Consider the following 12122-nt stretch of genomic DNA (forward strand, 5'->3'; position numbering starts at 1 on the left):
CCATACAATGAAAGACAGTTCAGCAATAAAAATAAACTATCGATAGATACTATGATATGGACAGAACTCAAACCACTGATAAGTCATAAGAAGCCAGGGGCTGGATATGGTAACTGTGGAGGCTCTTTGGACTGGACAATACACAGAACAGTGAGGCCGAAGGCCTGGTACTGAAAGTGGAAGGATTGGGTGAAAGGTCACAAGTGCATGTGGGGACACCAGCCTTCTCCCCCACTCAGTTCCCATGACTGCAGGTCAGGCTCATACCCTCCAGGCAGGCTTCTCAGGAATCTGACCAGCCCAAGATAGAGATCCAAAGATGTGCACAGCTTGGCCTCTCCTGCCACAGCTCCACCCAGAGCACCAGCAGTGGGTGTGACAGGACAATCTCAGATCCAACCCAGGGTCTCATGCATGCTAGGCAAGAGCTCTATCACTGAACCACACCCCCAGCTAATCAGACATTCGAGAGAAATAGCTCATAATTGCACTCCCTCTCTCTGAGAGAAAGAGACAGAGAGAGAAAGAGAGAGAGCCAGGCCACACCTGTAATCCTAGCTACTTGGGAGGCAGAGATCAAAAGGATAGTAGCTCAAGACCAGCCTGGGAAAATAGTTCAAGAGACCCTATCTCAAAAATACAAAATGGGGGGCAGGTGGGAGGAGGTGGTCCAAACAATGTACACACATATAAGTGTAAAAAGGATAAAATAAAAAGTAAATAAATAAAAAATACACAACAAAAAAGGGCTGGCAGAATGGCTCAAGTGCCTGCCTACCAAGCCTGAGGTCCTGAGTTCAAACCCCAGTACTGCCAAGAGAGAAGGAAAAGAAAGCCAAGCAAAGAACAAAGCAAATAAAAAAGAGTAACTTAGAGGGAACATGGATCATGTAGGAAGCTGAAAAAATAGCTTGTTAAGGAAAAGAAGAGATTGTATTTTAAAAAGGGGCATTGAAAGAACATGAAAGTAGGCTGGCAGAGTGGCTCAAGTGGTAGAGCACCTGCCTACCAAGCGTGAGGCCCTGAGTTCAAACCCCAGCGCCCCCCCAAAAAACCATGAAAGTATTTCTGAAAATTAAAATTATGATAGCAGAAATGAACAATTTCAAATAGAAAGTTTGAAGGGAAAAAATAGGAAAGAGCTGGGGTGTAGCTCATTGGGGGAGTACATGCTTAGCATACACATGGAAAAAAGAAAAGGGAGGGAGAGAGAGAGGGAGGAAAGAAAGAATGGAAATTGAGGAAGAAGCTGAGAAAATCAGAAGATTGACATAGGAAGTCCAACACACAACATTTGACGAATCAGAGCTCCAGAGGGAAAGTGGCAGGAGAACTGGCTTCTAAGAAGCAGGGATATTTCCCAGAGGGACAGATATGAATCTCCAGATGAGGGGACAGCTCCAGCCCACTCCTAACACTTCCGGGGTCGTGGGCAGGTGTACAAACGGTGGCCAATGTGGCCAATGTACCATACACCAAAATTTTTTACAGTTACAAAAGGAGCTAAAAAGCTATGAAATAAACTGTGTTCTACCTTCCTACCTGACAAATACACTTCCATAACTCTCTATCCTATTCCCCGGATAGAGAGTGCTCTGACTCCTTAAGTTCTGCTCCAGAATGGGGGCTGTGGGGAGAGCTGGCGGCCCTGCACCACTTCCTCTTCCAACTGCTGGATCTGTCCCGTGTTCCAACAGGCCTATGTGCGTGCAGATGGACACCCAAGCCCCACACGTCCAAGTTCCAGCCCTGTCTCCCACAGACAGCCACTCCTTTGAACCCCATAAGAGGGGAGGCAAAAACAACTGTGGGGTGGTCCCCGCTCGAGAGAACAGATCTAAAGAAGCTGGCAGCATGACCCTGGAAGTGGGGTTAGGGCTATTTGACCAGGAATTCCAGGCTCCATGAACATACCTAGGTCATAGTCATAGCTAGGACATCTGAGTTGTCCTGGGAGAGTCCTGTCCTGTGGGAAGGGGCCAGGCTTGAAGATGGGCGGGGGCTCCCAGAAGTGGAGGGCCCAGGGCACGGGACATTCTTGCTTATGTCTCAGGGGAGCCTTCTTAGCTTGATGGATGAAATCGATCCACACCACAGGGTCTACTTCATCATTGTGAAAATTTAGAACACTGGGACAAAGAGAAGATTCTAAAAACTTCCAGGAGAGAGAGGGAGGGAGAGAGACGGTGAGCAAGTAAACAGACTTCATATACTGAACCACTCATCAGAATGACAGTAACTTCCCAACAAGGTTAGAGGCAGGAGACAGGAAGGGAAAGCTTCAAAAATCGGAGGGAAATGGTTTTTAACTTAGAATTTTACCTGTGGTCCAACATTCAGTTCAGTGTGGCTGTCCAGTAAAGGCCATTTCAGTTTTGTTCTTATTTTTTGGCAATACTGAGGTTTGAACTCAGGGTTTTGATCTTGCTAGGCAGGCGCTCTCCTACTTGAGCCATTCTTTCAGTCCAGGAAAGGCTATTTCAGATATGCAAATGTGGCCCAATGCACCTTCCTAAGGAAGCTATAGGGCCATATGTTGTTAACCAAGAGGAAGACAGAGGACCCAGGACAGGAGGACCCAACCCAAGAGAGAACGGAAGGACCCCTAGGATGGGTGCATTTGGTTTTTTGTTGCTGTGTGGCAGGACCACAAACTTAGCTTAAAGCATTGTCCATTTATCTTTCCTGTCCAATGAGCTAGAAGTCGGGGTGCAGTGGGGACATGACAGGGATCCCTGGGTGGGATCCTTGGAGCCTCAAACCAAGGTGCTGGCTTGACCTTTTTCTTACCTGGAGGGCCTGGGGAAGAATCTATTCCTGGACTCTTTGGGTATTCCTGGTGGTTACATGTTCTCAGGCCCTTGCCCCTAGGCCCCCTCCATCCTATTTACAATAATCCCTTGCTTTCAGAGTCTCTGACATTTATCACCAGTCAAGGAAAGCTCTCCACTTGAAAAAGCACCTGTGCTTAGGTGAGGTCACCTGGTGAAATCTCCTATCTAAAGGTCACCTAATCAGTAACCTTAATCACATCCGTAACATCCCTTTTAACATATAACTTACAACTTAGCATAGCAAAGGAGGGACACTCAAAGCCTCACCTGGACACAAGTTCTGTTGACACTCAGGGGAGGAACTCACTTGAAGACAAGATCAGGCCAGGCACCAGAGGCTCACACCTATAAAACCCTAGCTACTCAGGAGGCAGAGACCAGGTGGATCATGGTTCGAAGCCAGCCCAGGCAAACAGTGAGACCCTATCTCAGAAAAAAAAAAAAAAAAAAAAAAAGGCTTGTGGAGTGACGCAAGTGGTAGAGCATCTGCCTAGCAAGCTTGAGGCCCTGAGTTCAAACCCCAATGCCGCCAATAAAAAGGCAAGATCATGGGGTCATTGGAAAATTCTACAGCCCAATGAGGGTGAGAGGACCTCACAGATGACAGGTGCATAGATGGGCTCAAGGTCAACCACAGAAGCCAGAGGACCCCGAGGGAGATGTCTTTAAGATGAAATGGACTTGAGATATGGAGAGGAAACCAAACCAAACAATTCCACCAGAGTTCTAACAACTTCCTGAAATGTAAAATGTTGCACAGAAAAGGAAAAACAAAAACAAAAACAAAAACAAAAAAACCAACCCACAGCGTCCAGTGGCTCAGAGGAGGGAGTTGGGCTGTAAATCCAAATACTGCTATAGAATATTCTTGGAAGCTAAGGGCAGAGGAAGTGTGTTTGAGATTGTGTGTTGGAGGAAATAGGCAAAAGAGTGAAATGCTAATCTTTCAGGATAGGAAATGTCTCTAAATTAGAAACTAGGATCAAGGAACACAAGCACCTCATTTAGAGATAGGGAGATTAAAAGAAATGGCTCAAAGCAGGTCGAGTGGGCAGGGAATGATCTTGTAATGTCTTACAGAACTCCTTGACTTTTTCTTTTTTTTTGTGATAGTGGGGGATTGAACCTAGGGTCTCTTGATTGATAGGCAAGTGCTCTACCACTTGAGCCACTCTACCAGCCCTTTTGTATGTTGGGTTTTTTTTTCAAGATATGGTCTCATGGATTCTTTGTCCTGGCTGGCTACCAACAGCGATCTTCCAGAGCTCTGCCTCCCAAGTAGCTAGGGTTACAGGCGTGCGCCCTGGCTGGTCTTGGAATTCCTGATGGCATCTTTGAGCTTGTGTTTTGCAAGTGAAGTCTGATGGGACAGGCCTGCAAGAAGAAAAGTGTGCAAGGTGTGTGTGCCCACCGTTCCCGGACACTCGTTCCCATGAAGTCTTGTGACCATGAGCACGGAATTCCAGGACACCAGGAGGCACAGTCGTTCATTGAGACTCAAGGCCAGAGCAGGTCATTCTATGGCTGAATATCTCGGGGCATTGAGCTCCCGGCTCTGAGGGACCACACCTTCCATTCAAACCAGAACTTGCTTCAAGAGCAGAAAGAAGGTGATGGTGGTTGAAGAAGTAGAACGGGCTTGAGCTGAGGCTCAAATGGTAGAACACCTGCCTAGCAAGCACTCTGAGGCTCTGAGTTCAAACCCTAGTATAGCATCTCCAAGAAAAAAAAAAAAAAAGAATATAAGGAGTAGAGCCACCAAGGACCCTGTCCTTTTTCATTTGCACGTTATACGCTTGCACTGGATGCTCAATTATCATGAAAACAAAGATGTGGCCAGAAAGAAAGAGACAGTCAGAGTTCCGTTTCCCTTTTGTCCTTCCTGACTCCTCAGCAAACTGAAGATCCAGAGCAGTGGTAGGGTATGCTCTTCTCCAGAGTGAGGAAAAGCAGGCATGGGGGCATACTGCTATAATCCCATCACTCAGGAGGCCGAGGCAGGAGGATTTCAACTTAAAGTCAGTCTGGGCAACAGAGTGAAACCTTGTCTCAAAAAAGAGGAGGGTGTGGATGTAGCTCGGTACTAGCTCTCCTATCCTGCACCAGGCCCCGGCAGAGGCGGGGAACTGGAGCGAAGTAAAAACAGTTGTGTTAATTCAGTGCAGTGTTTCCATTGTTCTGTCCAGAACCAAGTCCAGACGGTGTGCCTCTTCACCTGGTCCAAACTGTGTAACGTGGCTGATCCCACGTGTGGGTTAAGTGCTCTCATATTTGCATTTAAACTGGGACCGTCCTCTATAAATCTGAGTAGTAAAGTTCATACTAATAATTCCATTTTAATTTCCCTTTACTTAGACTTCACGGCAAATAAAAAGCATGGAAGTCGAGAGTGGGGCCCCAGCGCAGAAAGCAGAGCACTGTATTTTAGAAGCTTTGCTCCTAGTCTTAAGCCAGGTCCACATTTTCATTTTGCTCTGGGCCCCACCACTGATGGAGGCAGATCTGAGTCTGTGAGCAGGTCTGTCACCTCTGGCTTCAGGATTTCAAATTGTTGCCGGCGGAGGATTCAGTCTGTGATCAGAAGACTTCCAAATTCTTTGTGTCCCTTGGGGAAGAATCCATGGCAGGACATGTGGCTGCAAATGGAGTTTATTAAAAGTTAGGGAAGGGAAATACAAAAGAGAGCACGGTGGGAATCTGGAGGCCTCTTCTCCAGGGAGGGACCAGGTGACTCCCACCCAATAATCAGTGAGTGGGGCGTGGCATGGGTGGTTCCCCGGGGAGCTGAAGGCGGTCCCTGCCAGAGCCTGGCCAATCTGGAATACAATAGTAAGTTTCTATGAGTCCCAAACTTTCCCTAATTTTAGCCTGCCTCAAAAGGACAAACTTCAAACTTGGCTTCTCTCCAGCCCTCCGCCCTGGCCCTGGTGTGCTGGCTTCTCTCTCAGCCTCCTGGAGTGGCAAGAAGTGACATCATCCTGCTCTTTTTGAGGTTCAACGATGTCCTTTTGCACTCAGGACCCCTTAGGAGTCAGGCACTGGGGGAATGTCCCCTCTGGAGGGTACTCAGCATCCTCAAAAGCTTACTTCTTGTTGGCATGAGAGAGAACCTAGGAAATGAGTGACTGCCCTTTGTGTTTGTCACATCTGGGGGTTTTCTGACCACACATCCCAGAAAAACCAGCTCAGCACTCTACCTGTTTTGGGGCCAATTCCTCAGGACAGGAGCAACTGAAGCCAGGATCTACCTGGTCAGCGTGATGTAAACAGTGGCCTGGGAACTTCTTTTCTGCAGCAACAGGTGCCTGGGCTTTGCCTCTGCCCTGCCCCTAACTTCAGCACCATGGCTGCCCTCTGAGCCTCTGCCTCCATCTTCACCAAGGCCCACATCTGGGTTTCTGCCCCAGGGAAATAAAACCTTAGCCTCAGAGGTGGGAGGCACTGCGGGTCCACCCTCAGGCCACATGCAGCGCCTTCCCAAAGCAAAAGAAAGGCCTTGTGTAACCGAGGCTGTCCCTGAACCCAAAAGTTCAACTCAGCAGTCCTCTGTGCCTGGGGTCACAAAATAGAGGGAAAAAAAATACTAAAGTAAATTTCATTCCTGGGTTTGAGGACCAAAATAAAAGAAAAACAAAACAAAACCAAAAAACTAAAGAAAATAAGTTCATTTGTGAATCACTTGCATAATTTTTTTCAATAATGAGAAAAACAACTGAAGGAGAAAATAGACAAAGTGGACTTAAGGAATTTTTTTAATGTCAGAAGACATTATGAAGGGCTGGCATGGCTCAAGTGGTAGAGCACCTGCCTAGCAAGCATGAGGCCCCAAGTTCAAATTCCAGTACTGCCAAAAAAAAAAAAAAAAAACCTAAAGCAAAAAAAAAAATCCACTACCAATGGAGAAAGAAGACAACCCATTCAGTGAGAGAAATATATGCAAATCATAAGATCTAACAAGTGATTGATATTCAGAGTATAGTGACAGCTCCTAAAATTCACCACCACCAATAAAACAACCCAATTCAAAAACAGGCAAAAACTTGAACAGACATTAATCCAAAGAACAGACAAATACTACAGTCAATGAGCACATGAAAAGAGTCTCAGTATCACTAATTGTTAGGGAAATGTAAGCCAAAACCAGGAGATAGATACAGCTTCCTACCCATTTGGATGGCTGCTATCAAAAAAACAAACAAAAAAAAAACTGCCAGAAAATAACAAGTGTTGGTGAAGATGTGGAGACTGTTGGTAGGAATGTAAAATGGCACAAGCATTTTGGAAAACAGTATGGCAGTTCCTCAAAAAATTAAAAATAGGATTACCACGTGAAGCAGTAATTCTCTTTCTGGTATATATTCCCAAAGAATCAAAAAGTAGGATCTCAGAGCACTATTTGTACACCGATAGCCATTGCCTCATTACTCACCATAGCTAAATGTAGAAGTTATTCAAATGTCCATCAACAAATGAATGGATGAGCAAAATATGGTTTATATATATATATATATAAAATGAGATTTGTATGCGGGGACTGGAGTTTGAACTCAGGGCTTTGTTCTTGCAAAGCAGGCGCTCTACTGCTTGAGCCACACCTCCAGTCCATTTTGCACTGGTTATTTTGGAGATGGGGTCTCACGAACTATTTTCCTGGGTTGGTCTTGAGCCACAATCCTCCCAATCTCTGCCTCCCAACAAGCTAGGATTACAGGTGTGATCCATTGGTGCCCAGCGGAGATATTATTCAGCCATGAAAAGGAAGGAAATTCTGACACATGTTATGACATGAATAAAATTTGAACACATTATGCTAAGTAAAATAAGCCATGCACAAAAAGACAAACGCAGCACGATTTACTTTTATAAGGCACATAGAGAAGTGGAACACTGTTTTTTTTGGGGGGGGGGCTGGAGGGTGGGGAAAGTGGAGGTTAACGTTTAATGGAGCCAGAGTTGCAGCCCGGAAAGATGGAAAGAGTTCTGGAGATGGACGGTGGTGATGGTTGCCCGACACCACGAAGGTGGGACAAACTGTGCACTTAAAATAGCTAAGCTGGGTGCTCATGGCTGTAATCTGAGCTACTCAGGAGGCAGAGATCAGGAGAATCACAGTTCGAAGCCAGCCCAGGCAAATAGTTCTGTGAGACCCTATCTTAAAACACCCTATCACAAAAATAGGGTTGGTGGAGTGGCTCAAGGTGAAGATTCTGAATTCAAGCCGCAGTGCCGCAAAAAAAAAAAAAGCTAAGATGGTGAATTTTATATTATTTTGCCATGATAAAAAAAAAGTAGCAAAAAACTCATGAGCAAAGCTCAATGATTGCCAGTTAAGGATTAAATCCTACACAGAGCATTATCATCTTTAAGGAAGGGCTGAAGTGGTCCCCTAGGTACCAATGGGTGACTCACGTGTGAGCCAGGCTCACAGTGGCTGAGTACAGATGCCAGGGTGGGGCTGGGCTCTTGTTCCGCCACCGCTGGGGCTCCCCAGGTCCCAGGGGGATCCAGTGCTATCTCTCATTTGATGCTCAGAATCGGTGACCACGAAATGCAGGAGGGAGACCTGGGGGAATGGGGGGGTTGGGGGAGGGGAGTAGAAGCAAACACATTTGCAACGAGGTCCACCTGACAGAATCCTCATGGTGTAACCAGGCCAGCAGGCATCTGTGGCATATGTAATTAGCCTATTGTTGCCCTGTTGGCTAAAAGCACAAGGTCAGCCACAGGCCAGGAGGTGGTGGGAGGGGCAAGAACGTGTACTGAGGCTCTCTTAAGTCCCTGCAACTATAACTCCGTGTGACTCAGACCTTGCAAGAGGTGCCCATGAGTCAGGTGACAACACAAGGTGGATGCTGAGTTCCAGGTCATACTTGGATCAGGGCCAGGCAGCCCACTGCTTCCTAAAAGTAATGGGACCTGTGAGGGTAATTTGGAGACTCACACCACCCAAAGTCCCCTTTCAAGACTGAAGTTTTCTCTTTTTTTTTTTTTTTTGCGGTACTGGGGTTTGAACTCAGGGCCTATACCTTGAGTCATTCCACCAGCCCCTTTTTGTGATTTTTTGTTTTTTTGAGATAGGGTCTCATGAACTATTTGCCCAGGCTGGCTTTAAGCCTGAATCGCTGCTTCCTGAGTAGCTAGGAAGACACTGGCTCCCAGCTTAGGTTAGATACACCTATGAGGCAGCACAATTCTCTCGGCAGCAGTCTGGCTTCTATTTCTACAGTGATGCTAAGAGCCAATGAGTTCCCAGGCCGAGAGAGGCAGGATTTTGGTTGCATTTGTTTCTGGTGACAAAGGGTGACAACATGAATAACTTCATCTGCCACTCTAGTAATAACTGCCCTCTAATGATGGTGCTGAGAGCAACACAGAATGTTCAAGGGAGACCCAGAACCTTCCTACAACACCCCTAAATCTGCAGCCACAAGAATTTCTTACCTGTTGCTAAATTTCCAGGCCAGGTGAGCTGGGGGATGTTGACAAGGCCACAGGACAGTGAGTTTGGATGTTTTTTGAAATTCCTACTGACAGGAAAGAAAAGCTGTTTTCCACCAGGAGAGCTGTCAGTGTTGAAACTCAAAATGCTCCCATGGGGACCAAGCCAGGGACAGGAACCCTCCCAGAAATGTGGGGCCCTGAGATGTCAACTGCAAGTCTGGGTGTGTTCGTCAGGGATCTCCAGAGAAATGGAACACAGGATTCATCTAGGTACAGATGCTCGTCAACTTACAGTGCATCGAGAGCTGGGAGCGTGGCTCAAGAGGTAAAGCCATCTGCCTAGCACACTCAAGGCCCTGAGTTTAAACCCCAGTACCACCGGAAAAAAAAAAAAAAAACCACCATGAAAAACAATTCGTTTAATAACAAACACTACCCTACTGACCCGCACGGTTTAGCAACACGGCACAGTGTAGGTGTCACTTGCATCTCGTGGTCAGGGCTGACTGGAGCCAAGGGCTGATGCACAACAGTTGGAAGACATGATTGAGCTATACAGCACTGGGCCAGTGCTACGATTTGCACATGAAATGTCCCCAAGGGCTCATGTTGTCATGATGTGACTTGGGGAAGTGATTGGGCCAGGAGGGCTCTTCCTTCGTCAGTGGATTAATCCACAGATAGATGCACAATTTTAATGGCCTTAGCGGGGGAGGTGGAATCTTTCGGAGGCTGGCCATAGTTGGAGGAAGTAGGTCACTGGAGGTCACTTGGGGCTATGATTTGTCTAGGGCTCCCTTCCTCACTGCTCCCTCTGCTTCCCAGCACCATGAGGTGAGCAGTTATGTTCCTCTCTGTACTCTCTGCGGTGATGCTCTGCCTTACCACAGGCCCACAGCAATGGGGCCAAGTGACCACGGATTGAAACCTTTGAAACCGTGAGCCAAAACAAGTCCTCCTCCTTACGTCATGGATTGTGTCAAAGTAACAGAAACTAACACACGTGGGGAAGGATCGAAGGGACTGTCTGAATATAGAAAGACGTTTTTCGGTGTGCATGTATACAGGAGGAGATCAAACCCAGGTCCCCGGGCATACTAGACAAGCACTTTGCTGCAGAACTCCTCTCTGTCTACCGGAAAGAGACTTAGGATGGCTTGGCTCGTGTGAGTACTGAACCCTAGAAGTCCTGTGACCGCTATTTGTGAGCTAGAGGCCCAGGAAGCCAGTCTGCAGCTCCTGTTCAAACCTCAAGGACTGACGACTGAGGTATAAGTGCCCATCTGAGCCCAAAGGACTGAGAACCAGCACTGTGGATGTTGGAGGACAGGAAAAAAGGACGTCCCAACTCTAGCAGAGAGAGACCCTGATTTCCTCCATCCGCTTGTTCTAGTCATGACTGGGTGCCGTCCACCCGCGTTGGTGGGCCCGCTGCTCCACTCAGTTCATTAGTTCAGGTGCTCCTCTCTTCTGGAGCTGTCCTCCTAAACACACCCAGAAATGTTTTACCGGCTCTCTGGGCATCCCTTAGTCAACTGGACTCAGTTGACACATACAATTAACCATGGCATTGTACCTGGTGACACCAGGTTTCTCCACTGGAAAACTTGACCATTTTTCATGAAGTAGGGAAGATTTATCTAAAGGGATTTGGGGTATAACCCTCCCAGTGTTCTCGCTCGTCAAGTCTTATCGTGAGATCTTAAACAGGACCTCATTTGGGCCACACGTGGATTCTGTCCATTCTGCTCTGCTCAGAGAAAAAAACTGAGCAGAGGTGTGTGCAGCTACCAGTAACCTCTTGACCCCAGGGAAGCTGAAGGAGATCTCTGGGGGAAACCCGTGGGGACAATGACAACTGGAGGTGAACTACTGGGACCTCCAAAGGTGATGGCTGGGAAGGAGGACGCAGACAGTTGTTGAGAATGACGTGTGTCTCAGCATGCAGACTGGTGGATCCTTGTCTTTCAAAGCGACAAGGACGTGACTTTCTGTCTCTCTGCCCCGTGACCCTGCCTTCCCCTGTGTGCTGCCCGCAACATACGGGATCCCTGGATGAACCACGCAGCCAGGCCGAGCTCCTGCAGAGTGAGGCCAATCTTCCCACCTCCTGGCAGGCTGCCAGGAGGTGGGGGGAGATGGGAGGGGAGGTGGTCGTACAGTGGGCTGAACTTTGGGTTCAGACAGGACTGGGAGGTTCATTTGCTCACAAAACTGCGGTCAGCAGAATCCTGGGAAGTCATTAGCTTTCCTCTAGGGAATGCTTTCCCTATCCTAGGGCCACTGACTGCTTGGCGGTACCAGAGGATGCCATGGGAGTGAGGACGTGGCTGTAAAGTGTCCTGGGGTGGCATAGCATGGACTGCAGGATAGCCAGGTGTAGACAGGCGTCCATAAGATGTGTCTTGACCATAAACACACTGCATATTTACAGTTTTGTTTTGTTTTTTTGCAGTACTGGGGTTTGAAATCAGGGCCTTCACCTTGAGCCACTCCACCAGCCCTTTTCTGTGATGGGTTTTTTGAGATAGGGTCTCAGGGACTATTTACCAGGGTTGGCTTTGGGAACTGCCATCCTCCTGATCGATCTCCTGAGTAGCTGGGATTACAGGAGTGAGCCACTGGCGCCGGCATATTTACAGTTTTTATTTGCTTTGAGGCTCAAGGATGTTTAATGGCTTGTCCAAAGCCAACCCCAGCAAAAATCATGAGTCCTGTGTAAATAAGGGCTGTAATCATGCATGGTCCGCATGACTCATGACACTTAGAAGCCCTTAAATTGCAGCGTGCACAGTTTTGTGACTCCGCGTACACACACAGATGCATGGACTGTCTGACAGTACTATC

This window comes from Castor canadensis, chromosome 17 (genome assembly GCF_047511655.1).
Source record: "Castor canadensis chromosome 17, mCasCan1.hap1v2, whole genome shotgun sequence".
Taxonomy (NCBI): Eukaryota; Metazoa; Chordata; class Mammalia; order Rodentia; family Castoridae; genus Castor; species Castor canadensis.